A 12272-nucleotide genomic window follows, 5' to 3' on the forward strand; every position below is an offset into this window, starting at 1 on the left:
ACTAGCTCTCTCTTCTATTCTCTCTCTCTCTCTCTCTCTCTCTCTCTCTCTCTCGCTCTTTTATTCCATTAACTAAATTACATAATTTATCCGAAGGTAGAACACTCGGCATTAACGAATTGATTAGTTCACCTGCTCAGGTAGAGTCTCCAAATAATCGAGCAGTGCTCTTTCGAGTAGCTTATTGTTTATGCCCTGGAGACCCTCTCCTACTGTTTCCAGTTGACCGTTGTCTAAAATTACGATAAAAATAATTGGTAATTAAGGGGGAAACTATTTACTGTAACAGATCAAAGAAATCAACTTTGAAGAAAACAATTTAACAAGACCTTTTTGAGGGAGGGGAAGGCACACTTTATAGTTTAGCCCAAATAGAACAACAAGTATCGTATCATCAAGTATCGTGACTTTGTTGTTCTCTTTGAGAGATTAAGTGTTCAATGTTGGATATTTCAGCTACAAGTATCATGAAAATTCTTCAAAAATTTTAAACACTTTTTTTTCGAAACTACTTTCTTCGGATTGGCGATTAGAACATAATTTAATTTAACTTAATCGATCTATCAACTCTTATAAAAATTTAATACTAATACTAAGTAATTATTTTTAGTATTAAAAGTACTATTAACAATACTTCCCAAGCAGAAGAACAAATCACCATAACGTCTAAACGATATTAAAATGAATCGGAAATGATTGAAAAATGAACTTTTAATAATCATTTTGGGATCATTTTGACATCATTTTGATATCATAATGACTTGTTGTTCTGTTTGGGTTACAATACTCAAAATAAGTGATTAATTAGCTAGTATTAATATGAGAATACCTCTTTACATCCCCCAAAAATTTATTTTGATGTAACCAATAATTTTTTTTATTCATAAAGCTCATCTTTTTATCAGAACTGTTAAGTAGCATTTAGTAGCAAGCCGTAAATATTAACTTATGTCCATATAATCAGTAAGTTTTGTACAATGATTTCAATGCTTTTGTAATGACCGGATGCATGTAACTTATGCTATAAGCGTAAAGTTAAATCAAATTTAACTTTTACAGCAAGTGGCAGCACGTAAAGCATTGTATTAAACTTATTTACGGTTGCCTTTATGCAGACACTTATGCATTATCACAATTGTTTATAGTAAATTTTCTCTTTACAATAGGGCTGTGCGATGAAGAACTCGGTTTCGAACTCAATTCGTAATCGATTCAAATAATCGTCATACAGAACAACATATTTCGATATCGTAACTCGGTTGAAGTAATTGTTACATTGAAACAACTAATTTGATATTGTTACTCAATTCACGATATTCTGAAAAATGAATGCTCTAGAATCGCATACATTCGTATCGTATTGAATAAGGCGTATTAATCGCAAGATTAATATTCGATTTAAGAAGTTTTATCGTGGTTGGAGCAGACAATTTATTATGTTAGAAGAGCCTAAAGTTTTTTACATTATAATTATTAACGTTCTTTTATAATTACATAGAATTCGATTAATTATTAATTTAATTATTTCTTTAATAATAAAAAAATGTTAGCAACATAAGAATTATATGTAATATTAAAATGTAATACGATGAAATGCAAACACGATAAAATCTTCTTAAATCGAATATTAATCGCGTATTAATCTTGCAACTCACCTTATTCAATATGATACGAATATATGCGATTCTAGATCATTCATTTTTCAGAATATCGTGAATTGAGTAACAATATCAAATCAATTGTTTCAATGTAACGATTATTTCAATCGAGTTACGTACCGAAATACTCTGTTCTGTATAACGATTATTTAAATCGATTTTACAATCCGAGTACGAAACTGAGTTCTTCATCGCACAGCTCTATTTTACAATACATATTCAATACGATATACAATACGACAGAAAAGTCTAATATACAATAATACAGAGATAATATGAAATTTATATACGTATACCGAAAGTTTATTCTTCCTCACTCCTTCTCGGAGTCTAAAAAAGAAATTGTTCCTCGAAATCTTACCGCTAGGTAGGAACTCAATCTCCTCAGTGTCCCCGTCGTAATAGCGGTCGAACTTTCGAATATTGTTACCATCATGGTATTTAAATGAGTGCAGGTCGTTGTAATACTCCGGCGAATCCGTCTCGTCCAGGGATCTTTTCTGCTTCCGCAGATTGTTCCTGAGGAGCTCATCATGGAATTGTCGAGCCGCGGGAACCAGCGTGATCGCGCCGGTTCCCAGGATCAACAGCGGCAGGATCCATCGTGGCAATGCCATTGTGCTAGTCAGCAGAAACGTAATTGTGTTTAATGCGCGAAAGAAACATTGAGAAAAAAATTGGAAACACATGTGTGTTGTCTTTTTTTCTCTCATTTGACACTTTTTTTTTATTTAACACATAAATTAAAAGTATACACAGATTAATATAACATTTTAGTAAAAAGATTATTTTGTATAAAAGAATATGAATTACAAAAAAAGAATTTGAGAAAACAAATTTGTCATTTGCAAAACAAAATATTGTATAAATAATAGAGATGTAGAGAAATAATAGAGAAATAATAGAGATACAGAAAGTATATTATTATTATTAATTTAATATTTAAAATTTTTAAAATCAATTATGTATTATAATATAAGATATGGATTTAAAAAATTAGAAAAGTATGTCAATTTATTAATAACAATTTCGATTATCAGGTAATGTCTCACTACAATCGACAAGTTCATTTTTTTTCGAAAAAAATTTTTTAATTTTTAAAATTTTATATTTCTCTGCGTCAGTCGATTTTCTGTATTTAATGCTATATTAATCTGTCTTCAATCTTACAATCAATGTTGGATAATAATGGGAAGGGAGATTGTATCTTTAATTTTTTCATTAACGAAAACCATATCTTAGTGATCTTACATATCATCTTTATAAATTTCGGAAAATTTATTATAATTTTTTTTTCAATACTATCTAAACACTCTAAAAAATATGAATGTGGATTTATCATCATAAGTGTTTTAAATATAATTCTCACCATGTTAGTATAAATACCAATAGGGTGTGGATTCGACACCGTGGATTTTTTTTGAATCATAGTATTATATGTATAAATTCACATTATGATTATGTCAACAGCAACACGATAAGGTATGGGGGATTATGAACATATGGGTTCCGCATGATACCAAATATACATTCATATTTCTTATGGCGAATTTGATTGAACGCATTTCTTTTTCTCATTTTATTGATCCCTAATCGGTTGATATTACCATGATAATCTTCGAAATTGGATAATTTGTGTAATAGAGATGAAACTCAAGCAGAACAAATCACGATAATGTCAAAATGACATTAAAATGAATCGGAAATGATGAGAAAAATGACTTTTAATGATCATTTTAGAGTCATTTTGACATTATTTTGATATCATAATGACTTATTCTTCTGCTTGGAAATGCAGCGGCCACTTCAGACCTAACAAAAGGATGATGCAATCAAAACGGAAATGACAAAGCGCTCCTTCAGGCACAGGGCGCCTGCGACGCGCGTTTAAACAAATGAAGGGACTATAAATTGTGCGATGCAAATGCATAGTTTAAGCCAGCCATGCTTTTTAAAAATATAATCGAGGTGACGTAACATCCGAAACGAGACGAAACACGTCCGATCTACCATAATATGAATTTATACATATAATATGATTCAAAATCCACGATGTCCACACCCTGTTAGTCTCATGAAACTTTTATTGGATGCACTAGTACACACTGCATATTAAAGCCGTTATACACTGATTTATCCTGAATGTAAAAGTGAAATGCAAATATTTCGATTATAAAGTATTTTTTTCAATACTATCTAAACATCCTAAAAGAATGTGGATTTTTTATCATCATAAGTATTTTAAATAAAATTCCCACCCTGTTGGTATTAATATAAATATCAACGCAGAGGGTGTGGATTCAACATCATGGATTTTGAATCATGATATTACATATTTTAACTAACAGCATAATAAAATGTATTGAGTGTTTCACTGCTTAACCAATTTCAGTGTTTATAATAAATACATATATTTACATCAATTTGTGTACAGTGGCTTTAATGTATAACATACATCAGTGCGCACTGAATCAAATTCGCTGTTAGAGTGAATAAAAAAATAAGCCCCTCGATTCGACTTTACGCTCGATGCCGTCAGATGCTTGTATTCTATATCGTAATAAATATATATAGATATATTGACGTCTATTTTGCATACTGTGTACCGAGCTAATATCGATTTTGTTAATAGGGTAACGAAGTCCTTCGCGCGGATGAAGACGTATCGAGGAAATCTATGATGTAACGTCAAGACAAGTCCAGAGATCGGAATAGCCCTTCGTGAAAATCCGATATTCATAGAAAAAAACTCATTGAACTTAATATCAAAACTCATTGAATTTAAAATTGAACAGAAAGTAACAGTTAGATTATAAAAAGTGATTAAAAAGGAAGAAAGGAAATTGTAAAAGAATAGTTCTCTCATATATCTTGTAATTAAAAGTCAGAATAAAATTAAATAAAACGAGTTGAATAAGAATATTGTAATAAGACGATAAATGGGGCATAAATTGAATACAAATTACATTGCGCAGCAAACGTCCTTTCCTTCAGGATCGATAAACATAAAGAAACATAAAGAAACGTTTCGTAAAGAAATAAACATAAATTATAACATAATCGTAACGCTTGTAAATTTTTCAAATTTGCAAGAGCGATGTTTTTATTTTGTTGACAAAAACTGACATTAACGAAAACTGGCGTCTTAAACAAAAGGGAATCAAGTTACCAGATGGTTGTAACGTGAAACTCGATTGAATTTCGTGTGCTTACTGCACGTGTTTGCCAGCGTACATTTTGTAATCGGCGAACAACGACCTTGATTGTTGATATCTTACTTTGTAAATTCTTGTAAACGAATCCGGGATCCGGTTCCGGAATCGGAGTGAATTACGACGTGTCGGTCTGACTGCGACAGGACGATTCTACATGCAGCTATGTGTCGCAGGTGAGATTTACAATTACAGAACACAATAATTTACATTATTATTAATTAAAAATCTGGTGGATTGTCGCAAATAGATTAAAAAATTATTATGACATCAAAATGGTTCTAAAATGATTATTAAAAATTATTTTTTGATTCGATTATTTATTTTATTGTTATAATAACTTATTTTGTTGTTATAATAACATGTTGTTTTGCTTGGGATTCCAGGTAGAACCCACGTAGAACAACAACTAATCATCAAAATGACATTAAAATGAATCGGAAATGACTTTGAATGATCATTTTGACATCATTTTGATATCATAATAACTTGTTCTGTTTGGGTCCCAAGAATTATACATCAACTCAAAATGACTTTATTTCGATGTCATGAAAATCAAAATGATGATTTTTTTGATACAAAATTTGATTGTTTATTAACGTTAAGAATAAAAAGTCATTTTGTTTTTTTTTTGTTGACTTCTATGAATTCTTTGGGACAGAGTTATCATAAAGTTGTAATGATATCACAGGACGTCATCATGACGTCATCATTAAATAGTTAAAAAACTTATGTAAATGACAAACATGATCATGATGATATCTTTATAATATTATTATGACTTTTCTGTGTTTTTTTACTTGACATATGTCGCAACTGGATGAGAAGCAAGTTGCAGAAATCAAAGTAGAGACCAAATTGATTATGTGGACGCCGAGATTCTAATCAACACGGCGTAGGAAACAAAGCTAACTTAACTTAATTAACAGAATTTGACAAACTGGATAATACGTAATGACATGCGGAGAGGCACGATGTACCTGATTAATTTAATCTCTCATCCACGTGACACTCTTCAAGATAAACAGGCTAATGAGCAGTTCTTCCCTTTTTCTCTCTTTTCTTCTCTTCTACGTCGTAACGTTGTCGACGATGCTCCGAGTGTGCATGCAAATCCCGACCTGCTCTTTCACGACCTGGAGAACCGTCAATGGCGGCTGCTTTTATATAGGCCGACGGATCGATAGAATCGCGCATGGAATTCATTGCTGTCGGTGGCGGCAGCGGCGGCAACAGCAACAGCATCATCAGTAGCAGCAACAAGTAAAAGACAGATGGGGTGCGGAAATCCCATCCGTGAGAGGATTAATTCAAGCAGAACGACGAGTCACATTATAAACGTCAAAATAATATCAAAATGAATCGTGACTGATCGAAAAGTATACATTTTTAATCAGCGTTTTGGAGCATTTTGATGTCATTCTGATGATTTTTTCTGTTTGTGAAAATTCAGATACCAGACTGAAAATTTCAATGGCTCCTTTTCATCACTTATTTTCTCGAACTGGATGACTCGAGGAATGTTTTCCGATCCTTTGGGATGCCGAACCCCGCCTTCCAGGGCTGCCATTGACGTATACGGCGCCTTTGTGCAAAAAGTATTTTGCTGTCCTTAATATTTTTCTATAATGAAAACGGCTTTATGTATAAATCAAATTTGTTAAATAAAGAGCGTGAAAAATAAAATTAAACACAAGATATTTTATAAAAATTGTTTTTCACAATAATACGTTGTCTGCAATATGCGGAGTAAGCTTAATGTAAGAATTATAAGAAATTGACCAGTCACAATCGAATGTGAGACGAATAATCGACTGTAATTGATCAATTTATTACTCTTACTTCTTACATCAAGTTTATTCCGCGTATTGTAGATGACGCATAAGACTTACCTTGCGTAATCTTCCATGCTACTTATTTAGCAAATTTAATTAATATTTCTATTTACCAATCTTTTAAATAAACTACTTTTTAAATAGGTGACAATATGAATTTTTAACTTTTCTAATAATATACTGAAAATGACAATTTCAGTATATGTTGAAAATGGAGAATCAGATTTTCTGATTAAATTTATTAGAATTCTAATTAAGATAGTTGAAATTCTGGTATATATAATTCCTAAGAAAATCTATTAGAATTCTTATTTTTACCAGAATAATTATATCAATCAGAATTCTAGTTTTCTTATTTCGATTAGAAGTAAATCTATTAGAATTCTAGTAGATTTAATCAGAAAATTCTTATTCGTTCATTTTCCACTAGAATTATTGTTTAATTCAATCAAACTATTTTTCTCAGTGTAGCTGGAGCTTCATAAAATATAGCAAACCTTTTATTGCTTCAGATTAACCCAGGTAGAATACAGAGCCATAATTAAGTCATAATGAATCATAGGATGTGGTCATAACGTTATTTCATATTTAAAAATGAACTTAAGTGATAAATAAGATCATAATGATGTCCTTGTAATGCTGGAAAAAGACCCAAGCAGACCCAGTCACGTCACATTAAAATGAAAATGATTGAAAAATGATCATTTTGGAGTCATTTTGATATCATTATTCATAATGACTTGTTGTTCTACTTAGGGAGTCTGGTTGGAATTCTTGTTGAAATTGAAATTTTCTGGTTGAATCTTAATTCTAGTCTATCTGTTTTTTCTTCAAATGCTATTTCAGCGCGTAGGCGCCTCTCTTTCATTACCTTTGCGCGCACATTGATCGTACAATGTATATATGGGGACCTACAGTTTAAATACCAATTTCGAATGGCAATTTTTGGTAGGTAAGTTTTCTGGGCAAGTATACTACTCGATGGTTTGCCATTGCTTTCTGAGAGGAGCTATGAGTATATTGAAAATTTTTCAGTTCTGCTTGGGATCGAACCCGGGATTTCTAGTCAGATCTATCTGGGATAATCAAAAAGAATCTGATTGACATGATTTTCTGATAGATGAATCTGGTTAGATTAATTGGAATTCCGATTGAAAATGAAGAAATCAGAATTTTCTGGTTGTTCATTTTCAGCTAGAAATTTTTCTTAATATATTATTGCGACTTGTACTTGAGAAGCAGCAACATCTATTTAATCGAAAATAGAATTTTTTCTCTGAATTAGGATTAAGATTTTCTAATTAACAATTTGAAATATGATTATGCAGAAGATCGAGATTGCGATTAGAAATAAATAAAAAATTCAGTCGCAATTCCGAATGTGTAAATAAATACTAAACGGTTCAATTAGTGTGGATCGCCGCGAGCATTTTGAACCCGGATCATCTCGGGTCCTCTTGAGTAAGAAAAGCTGCAGGAGAGAAATAATAAGCGACATAACATCTCTTTAATTCTTAAGCACAACCTGGGACTTTGCAGTACCATCATGGTTAAGAATTACGCGACATTTTATAGACTAATGAAAGTCGAGACTTTGTCTTCCATGTTTTTGTTATGCGTTTTTCTCATGTAATGTACGAGCCTTGTCCATCTGCAGCGTGACGAGCGTATTTCTACATTTATAATTTTCATAAAAATATACTTTCGCCTTTTCAACGCATATCATCCCTGAAAAAAAATTTTTTTCTATTTGTGATTAGAATTGTATGATAAAATAATTATGGAAGAATTATAAGAAAAATACATGATTGTGGCACCAAAAACGTCTTATTGTATTATTGTAATATTATTATAGTTATAGTTATAGTATAGTTATAGTATAGTTAGTAATAATAATAATAATTGTATTTACAGTTTTATATAAAAAAAATATATATATATATATGATTGTTCTGCACTACTATAATTTTATAATTTTTGAGAGTAATAATAGAACTATAAAACTTAGTTTTGTTAGTTATATTAGTAATAATGTAATTATTTTTATAAATAATAAAAATATTTTATATGTAAATATATTTTTATATGTGTATTACTACTAACATTATAATAATCATAATTATGAAAATCCTAATTATTTAACCATTATCAGTATAATAAATGCCGAAAACTTTCCTCTAGCAATAAATATTGTATGTCGCGTGAGATCCAGGAATAAAAATACAACGCAAATGGGATATACATGACGCAAATGGAACGTATGATTCGTTTTACAAAATTAATCGTAGTAGACAGAAAGAGAGTACATATTCAAGCAGAACAACAAATCACGATAATGTTAAAATGGCGTTAAAATGAATCGAAAATGATTGAAAAATGACTTTTAATGATCATTTTGGAATCATTTTGACACTTGATATCATGACTTGTGGTTCTACATTTGGGTATAGATTCATTAATTAATTTACATTAATTAATCCGCGAAAAGTCGAGAGAGAAAGCGAAGAAAAGAGTTTTCGGAATTTCATTCAGGAAATATTGATTATCGTCGCGGAATTGCCCGGTCATTGGAATGCGCTGTCTGCCAGTGCATAATTCTTCGACAGCAATCGCGCGGAAACCTTTTATAGCGAGAATAATGCGAAGATTATTTCATAATTTACTTATATTTCAGAATTTACAACCTGTATACACGCATGCATAAATGCATTACACTATTTTCGAATCAGAGATTTATAGTATAGTTTTCTTGCAGCTGCACTCGATTAAAATTATACTTCTTCACGAGTTAAACAAGATATTAAATAATTATATCTAGATAGTTTTATGTTTGAACACAATTTGACTATTTCTTGAAGTTAAGAATGAAAAAATAAAGTCATTTTGATTTTTTTTTTAAATGTCGAATTCTGTATTTTGCGAGCGTTCGTCAACGGCGCAATCTTTGCGTTTAGATCAGCGCTTTTGTTACGGATATTATCGATAACTATATCGCGATATCATTTATCCGCAAGATAAAATTGTCGGGCGATACCGAGAGAAGATAGACAGATAAACATTCAAGTACAAATGATCGGACAGTCTTCCTCGGTGGTTAACGCGGATTCGTCAACCGCCCTTCGGAAGAAGATTTCCTTATTTTAACCGAGCAAGTGTGTCATCCTTATAGAAAAATTTGATACTGGAAGGTAATGATTAAGTACTTATTTTGAATATTAAAAGCATTATCGTTTTAATACTTTCAATACTTCAAATTCAATAATTAAAAGCATTAACTCAACTAGGACAACTAGGATAATAAAATCAAGATAAGATAAAATTAAAGTTACTTTAGAAAAAAATCATAATGATAAAATACATTCTCGATTATGATTTTGTGAATTCTTGATGTAACAATGATTTTTATGGGACTTTTTAACTAAAAAATCATATAAATATCATTAATGTCAAGAATTTATTACAAAATTAAAAATTACAAAATTAAAAAATCATTATCATTATCAGAAGTAAATTTTTTATACATGAATATGTAAAAATATGTATAAGCATGCATAAACATGTATAAATATTTATAAACATATATATAATTATATATGAAATATATTTATACATGTTCATCCATCTTTCTTTCTTTCTAAAAAAGTTTTTGTAAAAGACTTTTTAATGTAATAGAAATAATAATAATAATAATGTGAAAAAATTAAAAATAATTAAAAGAATAATTTTCGCACTATTTGTTTTAGAAAAAAATCAAGTTTGGAGAAATGTAAAAAAATTCTTATATATAAAATTATACATAATTGTGTATGAGTAATTTTTTTTTACATTTCTTCGAACTTAATTTTTTCTAAATGCGAAAATTATCCCTTTAATTATTTTTGATGTTTCTGCATCATTATTATTATTTTTATTATACTAAAAAATAATTTTACAAAAGAAAGATGTATGAATATGTATATATGGACATATTTCATACATAATTATATGTATATATATATATGTATATATTTATGCGTCTTTATATATATAATATTTATACATATTCACGCAAAAAAATTTTTTATCGGAAAAGTGTATCGCATACAACATCATTATATTATAGATTCTTTTTATAATTTTGATATTATTATGCTTTTATATTCCACCTAGAGGATATCAAAAGTGTTTTCAATATTCAAAATAAAAATCAATCGCTATCCAAGTCAAGAAAAAGCCAAGAAAAATGACTATTATATTTTATTTATCATAAAAGTCAAAATAATGATTATTTACAAAATTTACCCAAGCAGAAACAGCAAATCACGATAACGTCAAAATGACATTAAAATGAATTTTAATGAATGAATTTTAATCGAAAATGACTTTTAATGATCATTTTGGAGCCATTTTGACATCATTTTGATATCATAATGACTTGTTCTACTTGGATGTTTATTGACATTAAGAAATAAAGTCATTTCAATTTTTTATTGGCTTTTGTATTCCTTGGGTATCTTTCAGTATATTCAATTGACCAGTAAATTGGATTTCTGCAAGGGTGAAAGAAATTGCAGGTGAAGATATCAGACCTTCTCTCTCTATCTCGACTGTCTTTCCGCGTGATCATCCCTCTTCTCCGCTCGTCGAAAACGGTAAACTAAATCTTCTTCACGATGATGCGGTATACGGAAGCGGATCCGATGGCGGAGCGGAGTTACGCGCAGCAGCTCAACGACACATCGGCGAACAACGGCGAACAACAAGCGACCGGTATCAGACAAAGATATCGCACGTTTTATCGCGCGGAGGACATTTCTTTTTTTTTGCGCAATTTTTTTTCAGAATCAACTATAAATCATCATTTTTCTCTTTTTATTCTTTTTTTTAGGTCCGCCAGCGACGAACGCGGCGACCCAGACAATGGAGTTACAGGAGAACGTTCCAATCATTCACGCGAATCCCATCACGATTCAGCCAGGAGGTGAATACACTATTTCCCCTTAATTAATAATGAAACCCCAAGGAGCACATTAAAATCAACAGAAAATCAAAATGACTTTCTCTTGACGTCATGAAAGTCAAAATAAATTTTCTGTTACGAAATTTGACTACTTATTAATATTAAAAAAAAAATATAAAGTTTTGACTTTTTGTTGTTGACTTTGTGTATTCCTTAATTAGAACGATATCATTAATGGCCGCAATAAAATGTAATTTGTCCCTCCTTTTTTTTGTGCATTGCGTAAATAAAAACAGAAAATTAAATTATGATAATTTATTTAAATTAATTATTAATTTATTTATTTAAATTAATTAATTGAATCACTAATATATAAAAAAAATAGATCTAAACAAAGAAAACTGCGCAAAATAAATAAACGTTTTTCTTTTTTTTTCATGTAATACAATTGTTGCATTACAGCAAAAACAATTTTCCTTATAGTTATTGAGAAAATAACTTTTTAACTTATTAAAATATTTAATGTGTAAAACTATTATTCCGATTATATTCTCCATGATAATTTCTGAGCACATGCATATATAATTTTTTCATTTCCATGGAAAAAATTTTTTAAAATAATTGCTCG

The sequence above is a fragment of the Atta cephalotes genome (assembly GCF_000143395.1).
Source record: "Atta cephalotes unplaced genomic scaffold scaffold00061, whole genome shotgun sequence".
Taxonomy (NCBI): Eukaryota; Metazoa; Arthropoda; class Insecta; order Hymenoptera; family Formicidae; genus Atta; species Atta cephalotes.